Source organism: Podarcis bocagei, assembly GCF_964188305.1.
Source record: "Podarcis bocagei genome assembly, chromosome: 14".
Lineage (NCBI taxonomy): Eukaryota > Metazoa > Chordata > Lepidosauria > Squamata > Lacertidae > Podarcis > Podarcis bocagei.
Window position 1 is genome coordinate 38,959,513 of NC_138139.1, and position 15,227 is coordinate 38,974,739.

General features: G+C 45.4%; 1 protein-coding gene across 1 annotated transcript in view; it reads left to right on the forward strand.

The window, feature by feature from the left end:
- The first annotated feature begins 6 nt into the window (after positions 1-6).
- The window catches only part of NTN3 (netrin 3), a 111,838-nt gene continuing 96,617 nt past the window's right edge, over positions 7-15,227 (forward strand). Inside the window, exon 1 of the mRNA XM_081169879.1 lies at positions 7-220. The gene's annotated coding sequence lies outside the window, so the exon portion shown is untranslated. The remainder of the gene's footprint in view (positions 221-15,227) is intronic.

Genomic DNA, 15,227 nt, shown 5'->3' on the forward strand with positions numbered 1-15,227 from the left:
GTGGGGGCTGGCTTTGTGGATCCTACCCCCTCCACCACCTTTTTGTGTGTGCGTGTGCTGCTGTTGCAACCAGCTGCACCAGCAGAATTTCTCTCTCCAGAGTTCCAAACTCTTTATTTTCCTTTTCTTAGCCAAGACGATTTGGGTGTCTGGAATTTACACTCCGCTGACATCTCTCCGCTGGGCGTTGGAGTGGAACTTTCTACCTGTTCTTGTCGCAGTAAGTTGTTCTTCCTCCCCACCCGCCCTGCAGTGCTAAATGTTTATTATTTTTTTAAAGGCAAGAAAATATTTATTTTCTTTCTTTCTTTCTTTCTTTCTTTCTTTCTTTCTTTCTTTCTTTCTTTCTTTCTTTCTTTCTTGCCTATTTGTATTTGGAAGTGGGGGAGAAAATCTCTCTTTCCATTTTTGCTTACTGAATAGATTAAGAACCGGCTTTTACACACACCCTCTGCTAATTCAGCCCTGTCCAAGGTAAATAGTATTTAATGGGACTTTTTATTTTTCTTTCCGTCTATTTTTCTCTCTCCGCCTCCCCTTCCACCTTTCCTTTTTATTTCCTGTTTAATCCTTTCAGAGCTTCTTCTAGGAATTTCAATCGAGGGACAGAACTTTTAAAACCCTTTCCATTTGATAAATCCTGCATTAACTCTTGGTCCCTATGGCTTGTGTGAGAAAGTTAGTATTATATAACAAATTGGCACCTTTAAGCAATTTGTCGACTAAAATAACTGTCCCGCTGCTCAGTTTGATGGACAGTTTTTATATAAGGGAGAGCCAGGGGGGTCTTTAAACATGGTTGTAGGAAGATCGGCTGGTTCATTTTGGAATAAACTTCAGGAGATGAGGGAGAGAAGTGGAAGAAGAGGTGGGTGTGTTCAGAATAATGGTCCAGGAAGGCAGGTGGGAAGAGAATTCATGTTCTGGCTTTCAACAGCTGTTAGATGGTACAGGAGTTGGTTAGACCTTGAGACTGAGCAGGGCATAATTTTACATGGACATTAGAGACAGAATCCTGGGACAGATGTGTTACAAGATTGTGTATAAGAAGGTGGCAGACTCTTTCCTTAGAACTTTTTCTTTTTAAGCAGAGATTGGATAGCTGCCTCTCAGGGTTGTTGTAGCACCAACTTTCCTGCACAGGCAAGGGGTCAGCCTAAATGACCTCTGAGGTACCTTCAAATATGCCAATTTTGACTTTGTGTTTGCAAAGTGGGATTTGTGCAGGGTTGCCAGATGTCTTTTGAAAAGCCCATCCCTGACATCACACATCAGGGATAAAGGCTTGGGCGAGAGGGCTTGTGGATTTTTTTGCTGTTCTGGCTCCATCAATTTCTCCTGGAGACATTGTTGGTAGATAGTGCCTAAGAGGTACCCTTTTGCTCTGAACAATAGCCATCCCATATATTTCCCAGAGAATAGTCACTTTGGAGCTCCCCCCCCCCTTGGCTTCCTGGCATTCTGGTGCTTCAGCTGTAATTTCGTTATTCACCACTCTGCAGAGACTGTCTACTTCTCAGCTTTCTTCTGTATCGACTGGGTGAACTCCAGTTCAACCTGAAGCAGGTGGGTCAGGCAGCCCTTTAAGGGATGTCCGTCTCACCCTCTGCATTCAGATCCCAATGTTTGGGGTGTGCATCTCAAAGTATGTGTGGGAGGGAGTGAGTTGTGTGGGGGGGTTTTTGCCAGTGGCTACTGGATTTGTTGCCACCCACCCACCCACCCACTTCCCTCTGCTGCTTAACGCTTTAGAGATTTCTCCTCTCTAAAACTGTTCCCAGATGAAGTGAAGTGCTGATTTAATAAGCAACTGCTAGCATGTGTGTTTTGGCACCAGAAAGCTGGCAGAATTATTTCTTTTCTTTTTAAGAGTTAAGGCATCATCTGAAGCTATGTGCACACACACACACACACACACCATCCCAAATAGAGTATCTGCTGTTCTGGCATATGAAGCCTGCATGTAAGACTTTATTTTTTAAAAAAATTACTGCCATTCTTTGAATAAGGAACATAAGAAGAGCCTTCCTGGGCTAGACCAAGAGTTCATGCCATTCAGCATCCCATTGGCCGGAGTGTCCAGCTAGAGAGCTCTGAGAAGCTACTAAGAAGGACATCAAAAAGCTATCCCTCCCTTGTTTCTCACCATCCAGTATTCACAGAGAGACTACCTCTGATAATGGAGGTTCCATATAGCCATCATGGCTATTAGTTTAGTTTTTTTATTAGTGGGCCATGAATTTGTCGCCTTCCAAAGCACTCTAAGTGAATTGCTGCCACAACCTTCTGTGGCAGTGAATTCTACAAATGAAGTGTTTTGTGAAGAGGCTCTGTTTTCTCTCTGTGTGTTTGTAGTGCGCTCGGATTCATATGTTATTCTGAAATTGTGTCTGGGGTGAAAACCTTATGCAGAATTCTGGAGAGCATGTGCTTGCTATTTCATGACATTTTGGTTGGTCTGATTAAAGGTATTACTCAATCGTTGGTTTTGGTCTTTTTTTTTCTTCTGGACCAGTGCAGCTGCATTCACTTTATTTATTATTTTGCATTTCATGTTGAGTATCGTTCTTTAGAGTAATGAACCCCTCAGAAAGGCGAATGCTCTTTCCAATGATTTTCTCCCTCCATCCCCAAGATGCTGCTATTAATTGGCAGAAGTGCTATACGAGCCTCATTGTGTTTGCCCTCACAACATCCCTGAAAGGTAGACTAGCAGTCTTCCTGTTCTCATTTACTCAGTAGCCTGTCCTGTGTGGTTTCAAAAGACAAGAAGGGGTGTTCTTTAGCTCAAAGAGATGTTAGAAGAAGAAGAAAACCATCCTACAGACTGTTCCTCAATGTTTGAAAATCAGGTTCTCCAGCATTTGAAATGAAACGGGCTTGTATTAACTAGCAGAGTAGACCCACTGAAATTAATAGCCCTAAGTTAGCTTGGCTGTTATTTTCAGTGGGTCTATTTTGAGTAAAAGTTAGTTGGCTGCACAGGACGTGGGTGGCGCTGTGGGTTAAACCACAGAGCCTAGGACTTGCCAATCAGAAGGTTGGCAGTTCGAATCCCCGTGATGGGGTGAGCTCCCGTTGCTCGGTCCCTGCTCCTGCCAACCTAGCAGTTCAAAAGCACGTCAAAGTGCAAGTAGATAAATAGGTACCGCTCCGGCGGGAAGGTAAATGGCGTTTCTGTGCGCTGCTCTGGTTTGCCAGAAGCGGCTTAGTCATGCTGGCCACATGACCTGGAAGCTGTACGCCGGCTCCCTCGGCCAATAAAGCGAGATGAGCGCCGCAACCCCAGAGTCGGTCATGACTTGACCTAATGGTCAGGGGTCCCTTTACCTTTACCTAGTTGGCCAGAACCCAAGATATGTGGCATCTTAATGTTCTTGAGTGTGCATGTATTTGCATTCACATGCATGGGAGATGAGTTGCCCAGTTTTGAGCTCTAACTTCTAAACCATGGAGGAAGAGGTGAAGCATGGTGCGGTTCCCGTCTGCCTGGCCCTTGCTACTCCCCCAGGCCACACCCTCTTCCCCCAGGCCACACCCTCTTCCCCCAGGCCACACCCCTCACCGGCCTCTTTTTTGAAGAAAGCCCTGATGCATTTTTCAGAACTGCAAAGGATGGATCATTAATGAAGATCCTCTCTGCACATGTTCCTCCCTGTTACCCCATCGTTCTTTATGAATCCACACCCATCCACCCGCCAGCATTCAGCAGATGAAAATTAAAAACTTATTGTACTTATCAAAGTACAAAGATAGCCAGATGTTAGCAGATTTGGCTCAGCTGAAGAGAAAAAGACAAAGGCACAAACCCTGCCCCTAAAACAAAAATGTTTTGCCTTTATTATGGGAAGAGGAAACCCATACGTTCTGCAGGCAGAGCAAAGGAAGGAAGTCTTGCAGAGTTCCTGGAAACTTGTGCTGGGATGAGAAAATGAGAAAAAGCTTGCAGCGGAGGTGTGCTGGTGCACAACAACACAAAGGAGCTAATACATTGCTCCACCTCATGTCTCCTTGTGGCAGGGAAGGGTTTTAGATCCCCTGAACTCAGCCTCATCATTCTGCTGGTCAAAACGTTCTCCATTCCCTCGCTAGCCATCGCCAAATGGGCTTGCGCTGCTTTGGAGACTGGAGCTTCTCCCTGCCTGCCTCAAAATGCAGTCAGCAAGGTTTAATGTAAGCCAGGGTTCAGCCCTGGGGCTACCGATGCAGTAACTGAGGTACTTCTGAGCATGTGCTGAGTGCATTTCTCCCACGAACAGGAAACCTATCCTCAAACGCATGTGGGCTTAGGGGCAGGTTGTCTAGATGAGAGCAGATGGCATCCTAGGAAGCCTCAACTCCACCTGCCCCAAATAGCAGTCCTTTTACAAGGTCCCTTCAGATGGAGCTTCTCCAGTCTGGTTGGCCACTGTGAGAGGGGATAGGGCCATGGCTCAATGGTAGCACATCCGTCTTCCATGCACAAGGTTACAGGTTCAATCCCCACCATCTCTGAGTTGGGCTGGGAGACAATCGATCCCTGCCTGAAACCCTGGAGAACTGCTGCAAGTCAGTGTAGATGATACTGAGTGAGATGGACCAGTGGTCTGACTTGGTATTAGGCAGCTTCCTGTGTTTCCTATGGATTAGATGGGCCTTTGGCTCTTGTTAGGTTCTCAGGGTCCCTGCTGAAGCAGATTGATACTGCTAGTGCCACCTTTTGGGATAATTTGTGATGTGTGCCTGCTGGCAGCAAGTACCAGTTGAACATAATCACCCCTCTTCTTACCATGTGTTTCTCATAATTATTATTGCGGACTGATTTCATTGCTTATTCCCAAAGACTTTATTGGGAAGGCTCATCACAACCTGTTTGCCTCATTTGAGAAGTGACACTCTCAGATTTGCCAAGGAGTGCTGAACTCCCTGGCAGTTCTGAAATGTGTTAACAGTTTGGAGAGGGGGAGATGTTGTGAGATGCAAAAGGGGGTGCTCCGAAATGAGGAAATGGACCCTCTGGGTTCCCCTTTTCGGAAGGGCTGTCATTCTGTGGAAGAGCTACCAAGCATAATATCCAGTTAGGACTGGGAATGTTCAGGGACAGAGACCAGTCCTCTTCCTAATAGTGTGAACAATGGCGGTTATTGAAATAGAGAGCAAAATCTTCACACGTTAACATTTTAAGGTGGACATTTTGCAGCTGGGGTGAGAAATCTGCAGTCCTTCAGATGGTATTGGACTCCAACTTCTTTCTCCATGATCTGTGGTCCCGGGGAAGATTATGGTCTTCTGTACCTAGTACTATTTTTTTTAAAAAAAATAAATATGCATATTATTTTATTTAACAAAACTAATATACTGCATGATTGCGATGAATCCTCTACGTGGTTATATGTGTGTGAGAGAGAGATCACTAAAACACAGTAAAAACAGGTCAGGAAGTAACAATTTTGCGTGTGTCCCATTGATGTGCAACCGCTGACGTGTGGCGTTTGTGGCCCCGGAAGGGGATGGATCAGAATGGGCTTATATGTGACCGCTGACATGTGCAATGACCTGGAACGCAACCCCCGCACAAACGGGGAGTTGTCTATATTTTAAAACATCCAAAAGATTATTTAAATTAACAGGACGTGGGTGGCGCTGTGGGTTAAACCACAGAGCCTAGGACTTGCTGATCAGAAGGTTGTGGTTCAAATCCCCACGACGATGTGAGCTCCCGTTGCTCGGTCCCTGCTCCTGCCAACCTAGCAGTTCGAAAGCACATCAAAGTGCAAGTAGATAAATAGGTACCGCTCCGGCGGGAAGGTAAATGGCGTTTAAAAACACATGTCAAATTCCACATCTCAGGATAGGGTTGCCTAAACAAAAGTGTTTTAAGCAGGTGCTGAGAAGAGTGCAGCAAAGGCAGCTGCCTGATGTCAATAGGCAAGGAGTTCCAAAGTGTGGGTTCTACCAACACTAAAAGATTGATTTCTTGCAAGTACAGAACAAGGATCATGTGAAACTTGTAACGGTGCCAGCTCTGCAGATTGAAGTGGTTGAGTGGCCGCGTATGGGGTAAGGCAATCTTGCAAGTAAACTGGTCCCGTGCTATTAAGGGCTTTATATACTAGTACCAACACCTTTTAGTAACACATCTGGGTTTAAAAAACAAAAACAAAACCCAGATGTAGCTGCCAGCCATGCAATTAAAGTAATATCTACTTTGTCCCTGAGAGAGGCAAGCGAGCCCTCTGAGCTAGCTCACCACCTGAGCTAGCATCTGTTGCAGTTGTCCTTGCATCTGGAAGCGAGATAAGTGGATGGAAAAGGCCCCCTGGCACTAATCCAGGTGCTGATTCATCTGACAAAGATAAGCACTTAGGGGAAAGGGCTGTAGCTCAGTGGTGGAGAACATGCTTTGCATGCAGATGGTCCCAGACTCAATTCCGGGCATCTCTGAGTTAGGCTGGGAAAAGACTCTTCTTGCTTAAAGCCCTGGAAAAAGCCACTGCCAGTCAGTGTAGACACTATTGAGCTAGATGGACCAATGGCCTGACTCAGTATAAGGATGCAGTTGTGTACAGCCTGCAAGACATGTTTGGTGCAATTTTTGTGGACACCGTGCAGGAGCTGGCATGTGAATGTCAACCAGTGGCGTAGCGTGGGGGGCGCAGGGGGGGGCGGCCGCACTGGGCGCAACATCTGGGGGGGGCGCAGAAGAGACTTGAGTGCTAAAATCCTTGGGTTGGGGGCGCAAATTACTTGCCTTGCCCCGGGTGCTGACAACCCACGCTACGCCACTGACGTCAACAAAGGCATTGCACCAGCTAAACAGGTAGTCAGTTCACTGGCTGATTTGAGATTGGCTGTTTCCCTGCAATATGTCTTTCTTAAAACAGAGGGAGCCAATGGGCTATATGAGGCTGGTTGTAATTGCATGGTGTTAGGCTAAAAACACTCTGTTGGCGCTCAGAGATGCTTTAGTCTTAAGTAGTACTTCAGAAACTGGATCCAGTGGGGTGGGGGTTAGGGATGGGGGATAAATCTGGTTTAGTTCACATTGAAAGGCAAACCTACCTAACCTGCACATTCTGAAACATTATGTGAACTGAACCACAGCTATCCTTCAAAATTTGTACTTCTCCAAACCTTGCAACGCCATTCTCCAGCCAAGTAGTGGGCACAAAAATCCACGTAGTAGGGTCAAGTGTGCATAAAACTGTGTTCTATTGGAGAAAAGAACATACCATAATGCCTTGCATTAGGGGAAACTGCTTTGCAAAAAAGTGTGTATATTAGGTAAAACAGCATAGGAATATAAGGGCACTAGGAGAAATTTATACTGCAACGCCGATTAATTTTCATGAAGACTGAAAAAAAATAAATCGCAAACTGACGTGGAAATGCACAGTATGTGCATGGAGATTAGAAAACCAAGAAACTGAAACTGACAGACTTTCTCATCCCTACCTGGAAAGGACTGAACTTTGTGATTAATAAAACTCTGGGCACAGGAGGGATGTTTTGCACATGGAAATAGCTGGGTAGGGACAGGTGAGTTACTAAACAAAGCTGTTGGAGAGTGAGGAGACCTGAGGACATCATTGTGATGATGATATGCAGGCACTGCTAGTCAAGTGGGACTCTGTACCTCAAACAGTCTGTTTCAGAACTGTTAGCAGATGCAAAGTCCATGAGACATATGCATCCTTGGCACGAGGAGGCAAGCCTGGGAGGATGGGGCCCTGACTGACTCCAGCTACAAAAATTGAGGCTGCTGAACAAGCTCTTAGGTTTTTCTTGAGGGGTTATTGCTGCTGGGTTTTTTTTTGTATTTTAGATACAGTGGTACCTCAGGTTACATACGCTTCAGGTTACAGACTCCACTACCCGGAAGCAGTACGTCGGGTTAAGAACTTTGCTTCAGGATGAGAACAGAAATCGTGCTCCGCCGGCACGGCAGCAGCGGGAAGCCCCATCAGCTAAAATGGTGCTTCAGGTTAAGAACAGTTTTAGGTTAAGAATGGACCTCCAGAACGAATTAAGTACTTAACCCGAGGTACCACTGTATTGTAATTTATGCGGATATTGCTCAGTTTGATGCTGCTGCTCTTTTTTTTTACAGTGTTTTATAGTTTATGACTACTTTTGCTATGTTGCAGTTACGTGCATTTTTCATGTTGCAAGCCGCCTTCAGCATGGTTTGAACTGTGGAAAGGTTGGATAAAAATAAAATTATGTATGTATGTATGTGAGGAAAGTGCCTTCCTAGTCTCTGGAGTGGCAGAAAACAATCTGTGCTCCGTCATCTGTGTGACAGCCCTTTAAACACAGAAATCCACATTGTGTCCTGGGCATCCCCAGATATTAGACCTGCTCAGGTATGTGTCAGGTGTGATGTTGGTGGACACACAGAGGTCCACCCAGGGACTGCACCTGTTAAGTGGGTGGTTCAAGGAGGTTTGCAGGCAGATTTGGGATTTGAGGTTTTCCTGTAGTGCTGCTTTTATAGAACAGAGGGAGTCAATAGACTTTAAGATTAGATTTAAAGTCAATAGACTTGTTAGGTGGGATGGGGGGGCACAAAGAGGGGACAGTCCCATTAGGGAATTTCACAGTCATACCTGGAAGCCAAATGACTAACCTGTGTCCTTCCAGATATGGCTGAACAGCCAACCTGGCCAATGGGCAGTAATGATGGGTGTTATAGTTCACCAACATCTGGAGAGTCACAGGTTTGGTGAATCAACAAATGTAGAACTTATGGTGCACCAGATAGTTTTTATTTGCTCATTTGGTGTTTTGGGATCCTGCTGTTCATCAGGGAGGACTTCAGAGCAGCTTACATTTTTAAAAAACCAACATGTTGATAAGTTTACAGAAATCATAAATAAAATTAAAAACTCTAGCTCCCATAAGCCCCAGCCAATGAGAGTTGGAGTCCTGTAACATGTGGAGGACCAGAGGTTTCCCCATCTCTGCTATTAAAATGCCTGAGGCGGTGGCTGCTAGTTGCATGGTGTGGCATAGGAAGGCACTCTGTATGTGCTCAGAGATATTTTGTCCTTTGCTTCCCCCCCAAAAAAAAAACACCTGTAGAATTTTGTGGATAAGGGACCATTCCCAGATTCTGCAGCACTTAACAAATCTCTCTGCCAAAGTTGATTTTTTTTTTGCGGGGGGGGGGGGTGTAAAAAAGTGCATGATTTCTCTGTGAAATATATTCTGGATATTACAGTCTTGGCTGGCATTCAGACACAACATAAAGCTTAGCAGTATAGTTTAAGTGGTATCCGTTGCCAAGAACTGGACTGCATCATATGAGCATTTGTCTCTGTCTACCAGCTCAGTGCTGCTGTGTTCTGCAAATAAGGTTTGCTGCATGCCCTTTTTGAAAACTTGCAAAACATTAATCCTGTTCCTCTTCAAAACAAACAAACAAACAAACAAACAAAAAACCCTATCCCCATGATTTACAAAACAGCACTAAGGACTTTGTTATAAAGCAGATTGCTTTGTTCCAAGACTGGGACGGTAGGGCAAACCACTACAGGAGTTCTGTAGGGCTGTGTTTAAAACAAGACACCCCCCACAACAAACCTCACATGCAGCCACGCCATGTGGAATCAGATCAGTGGTAATAAAGCTCTTTGCATACCAAGTGCTATTCCCCAGAACACGTGAGGCAGCCAGACAATGCAGCAGGAATGTGTGAAGGGGTTTAGGATGCCTAGGCAGGGATTAAGGTCCTGTAAAGCAACAAGTTGGATGCTATTAAATGTTAATAAAGGGCTTATGGCTGGGGTGGATGTGCCATTCCAGACCAGGTTTCTTAAATGTACCTAATTGCCAAGTGTCTAGGTGGGCTGCCGTTGGACTGCTAAGCACCTCGGTCCGCAACCTGCAGCAGGGCTTAGATCTGAAAAACATCCTCTTTTGAAAAGTCACATCCTGCATTGCGCCCTTCATCATTTCTAGGCTAATGCAGATGATCAAGGGAATGGAAAGCCTCCTTGCTTGCTGTCTGAGGATACAGATGCAGTAGTGGCTTGAAACACAGCAAAGTTGTTCCTCCCCACCTGCTCTGCGTTTCAAGCTGCTTTCTTACATTGCCATACACACCGGAGACGAGGTGGGCATGTCTTCACTCAATGGCCATTGCCTGAGTTGTTTCTCTGCACTAAGGCTGTCATCTGCACCTGTGCAACGGCTGCCTGAAATGTTTGCACAGTTAAAGTGGATTACTCTGTCACCATAGCCCAGGTGTGAGGAACCTTTGGTCCTCCAGATGTTGCTGAACTACAACTCCCATCAGCCCCAGCAAGCCTGGACAGGGATGATGGGTTTTGTCATTCAGCAACATCTGGAAAGCCAAAGGCTTCTCTGTGAAATATATTGCCCTAGCTCAACAAATCCACTTTCAAAAAGTGGATTTTTGTGGTTAGGAAAGTGAGAAATGCACTGAGAAGTGTGACCTGAATAAATGATTATTGAGAAGGCATGTAAATACCTGCAAACAAATCAGGATGAAGCTTATTGAATACTCAGTAAAGGCCGACACAGTCTAACCTCTGAAGAAGCTTTGTGCAAGGAAATTGGGATGGATGCGCAATGAAAACTCCAGGTTATCTGGAGGAGTCCTAAATAGTTTGGGAAATGGATATTTGAAGGGTTCCCATATGAACCTGCCTATGTGCAGTCATCTTTGGGAGAGGTCCTGTTCCATATTCCTCCTGTGGGTGGGTCGACTTGTACTTGGTATATTCTGTGCCACAGATTGTGGAACTCACTTCCTGCAAGACCTCCCTTGGCTTGCTTCCTACATGATATGGTGACTATGTATGCATTGGTAAAACAGAGAGCACAGGTTTAGGGAGGCGCCATACATTTATATGGCACTGCCCCCCCCCCCCATATTGCCATGTGGAGTTGCAGCAAGAATGTCCATCATTTTGGCAGGAACTGTGTCATTTCAATGTTCCATACCAGGGGTCACCAACCTTTCTGGGCCAGTGGGCACATCTGGAATGTTGAGAGAGTTCCGTGGGCACCAGTCTCAAAATGGCTGCCACGGGGTGTGATGTAAGACAAAATGGCTGCCACAACAAAATGGCAGAAAAAAGAGAGGACCACAAAACAGTATGGTGAGCGCACTCCCCTCAACGAATCCATGGGGAAAAGGCACCTACATCAGCAACTGTTGCACTCTGTTCAGAATGGAAGAGTGGATGAGTGCGATTTTAAACATTATATTCAGACAAATTCAGACTTCAGTTGTAAATTGTTTTTCTTGGAATCTTTTTAAATATTTTTAGATGTGACAACTCAATAGTACAGACTTCCCTCACAGTTATTTGGAATTTAAGAAATAAATTGAATCCAGTGACAACTGTTAAACATACTAATTTTTAGCATGCCTGAAGGGTGAAGCCTATTAATAAATGTTTCCCTTCGGAATAACCACGTGGAAAAACCCCACGTGAAAACCAATTACAACTTTGATTTTTGATTTGACTGGTATGGTTTCTATTCCCGTTGCCCGTTTTGACTTGTAATCCTTCATTAGGTTACTAACTAATCTTATGAAATAACGCACTTCTCAAATGGGGGAAATTCCCCAGTGAAAACGTTTTCCATTTCTTGACAAGCTTCCTTGGAAAATTTTCTACCCCAAATCACTGACTCTGCATAAATGTAGGTTTAGCTGCACGACATGAAATACAGGCCCTAGATGTTACTAACAAGTTTTACTAAATTTAGATATACCGGGTCTCAAATTCTACATAAACCAGCTTCAGTGTGTGTGTTTTGGGGGTGAATCATAATGGTACCCAAAAGCATCTAGGAGCCAGAACCACTGCCTCATCTGTTCTGTTTGTGGTGGGGGACATATACTAAGCTCAATGAGCCCACAGCCTAATTTCAAGCAGCCCTTGATTTAATTTTCTGCGGGTGGCAAGGAGAGAGGAAATGGCGCGAAAGTGGGCAGCTGAAAGAGGAAGAGGGTGCTTTCAGACTGCTGCTAATTTCAGGTGGGATTTAGTCCTATACCAGCAAATTCTTTTCATGCAATTGAAGCTGATTTGGTGCTTTTGCACAACCCTCCCCCCTACTTTGCTACCATACTTGTACTTTTTGTGATAAGCAAAGTGATAGGAAAATGCACTGGAAAGTGTGGGCTAATTTTTTGATGCAATGTCATACAACTTCCCCACAGACCAGTTCATAATGGATGCTCTGTAAATGGCTGACACCGTTTAACCTCCCCCTAATTTGTTTGCACGAAGGTCACATCCATACCATACATACACCATATGCTTAAAGCACATTTAAAAATACATGGCTTCCCAAAAAGAATGCTGGGAACTGTAGTTTTCCCTCACAGACACGCAATTCCAAGTGCCCTTAAGAATCCTGCAGCTCCCAGGATTCCTTGGGGGGAGGCATGTGCTTTGAATGTATTGGGTGAATGTGATATTTGTGCAAACAAATCAAGATAAATGCTCAATAAACAGGACTTTTGGAAATGATCAGAAAGAAAATGGAGGGTGACATTGGGGTGGGGCTGGAAGGCAGAGAGAGGAGGAGAAGGAGGGCTGCTAAGCTTTTGCCTTTGACCCCATGCACCCCAACGGATTCCAAACAGATTCCCCCCAAGGGAATTGAGCCCTAGACAGAAAATAGGTCCTGTCACCCTAGTTGTTGGTGCCAATTGTAGGACAGTACAGGGCTCCCTTAGCCCTCCTGATGTTGCTGAACTAGAATTCCCATCAGCCCTGGCCATTGCCCATGCTTAGCTGAGCAACATCTGGAGTTCCCCACACCTCTTGCAGAAGAATGATGTTTTCCTAGCACACCTTTACCTCAAAGAACTAACAACTTTTTGACTTTTATGTCTGCAGTGTAAATGAATAGCACATGCGACAGAGTAATGTGTAATTCTGGAGGGGATGGGGACTGGGAAGTGATCCTTAGCATGAGATTAAGATCCCATCCACGCCATATATTTAAAGCACTCTTACACAGTCATAGCTTCTCCCCAAAGAATCCTGGCACCTGTGTTTTGTTAAGGGTGCAGAGAGGGGTTGCAGAACTACAATTCCCAGCACCCTTAGCAAACTACAGTTCCCAGGATTCTTTGGGGGGAGGGACACCATGACTGTGAAAGTGGTACAAGTGTAGGTTGAGCATATGTTGTGCATGTGATAGGAGATGAATGCTGCATCCGTCTGCCTCTTTTCCTATGTAAAAGTTAGGAGGGTATGCCATTGGACAAGATTTGACCAGTGATCTCACCCCTTCGGGAGGCAGTTATTGTCACCATTGGAATGGCTTTGATATAGGATTAGATGAATTCCTGAAGGATACGTCTGTCAATGGCTACTAGCCATGGTGGGGGCTGTTCTCTGCCTCCACAGTCAGAGGCTTCTGAGTACAAGTTACTGGAAACCGCAGGAAGGGATGGTGCACTTGTTCTTGGATTCCGCTTGCGTGTTTCCCACAGGCTCACCTGGCTAGCTGCTGTGAGAACAAGATGCTGGACTAGAGTGAGCATTGGTCTGATCCAGCAGGGCTGTTATTATGCTCTTAATTGACCAGGAGTGTTCTTCTTCCTTCTTCTTTGACTAGCCAAATACCAACACTCACTCCTTTTCCAGCTTTAACGAACCACCTTAATTCCTGAGCTCTCCAGAAGAAAAACTGGATTGTGGATTGGGTGACCTGAGTAAACAAGGATTGTGCCCGAAGGAGCAGATGCAATAAACGGGGCGTCAAAAGTCAAATAGAGTCAGCAGCGCAGTGGTGGGTCCCCATAAGCATTAAGGGCAGATAAATCATATCACACTGAACCATATATGGAGGTGTTTTTGCCTTCCATTCTGGTGAGCAAAACTTGAGTCAGTAGGCCCCGGATTCATGACAGCTATTGTGGTTTGCAGCAGATGAGTGCTGTGGGTTGTTGCCTGCCTGTGTTGTTGCTGCTGCTGCAGAAGCACGCAGCTAAAGGCTTGAATTCCTTGGCAAGGTCCTTGCTGGATGAACCCTGCTAAATGAATGGGAGCTGCAGCTGAATTGTGGCTTTAAGGAAGAAAAAGTTGCTCCTTCCAAGATAAAGCACAGAATGGCAAGTGGATTGAGCATTGACAGCCCTTTCTGATGCAGCTTTTTCTCTCTCCAACGCCTTTGTGCTGATTCTGATTTCTTTCCATTGTGTTTTGTAAGTCAAGAAATCTGGCCTCTTTTTCAGAAGATGCTAATTTCTCTCCCCACTGAGGGTGGGCAGAGGAGGATGTTAATTTAAGTCAGGTTCTAAGACAATAGGGTCAGGCTCTGGGTTGAAGTTACATCAATACAATAGGCAGATTTTCAAGGCTCATGCTTTAGCCAAAGTGGTACAAGCAAAGATTCGGTGACAAGTCACGCAGAACACATCTGCCCTTTCCTTATTAGAAACAACTAATCAGCGTTGCAAGCAGTTGGGTCATTGTATGGCCTTGAGTCCAGCTCCATCACAACGTGTGGCTTCCCCCAGGGCAGTCGGGCAATGGCTACACTTCTGCCCCAGAACAAGGGCTTGACAGGCAGCATAGTGCAGTGGTTAGAACACTGGACTGAATTTTTTAAAAATCCACAATCCTGTTATCTCTAACTGGGAATCAATGGCTTTAAAATTGCCTGACTGTGTTTGGCTTAAGAACCATGGGTGCTGCGTGTCTATTTCATACCCACATTTCTGCTTAGCTTTCTCCTCTAGGCCAGGGAGGGGGAATCTGTGGGGCTTCCAGATATTGCTGAACCCCCGACCATCCCTAAAGATTGGCCATGCTGCTGAGCCTGCTGGGAGTTGGAGTCTGGTAACTGGAGGGCTCCCCATCTCTGCTCTGGACTTTGGGACTTTGTTGTATGTGTGTTACGTGTTTCCTGAATTGCTGTCACGCAACGGGTGAAGTTGCCTGATATATCTAGCCTGACTGGCTACTCTGATGGGCAGTAGCTCTCCATGGTCTCAGGCAGGGATATTTCCTGACTTTCTGAGATGCATTTCACTGCCAGTGCCAGGGACCTGAAACTGGGGCCTTCTGCATACTGAGTAGTGCCCTCTTTAGACTCATTTCTATGGCTTGCCATGTGGGTCCCCCTCTCTACCACACAGTTTGCTTTTAGCTGTTTGTCCATGTTGTGTGCGTGATTTTTCTTTCCTTTTCCCCCAGCGACACATGGAATGTTTTATCCATGTCCACAGCTGATTTTTGTTTTTTTGG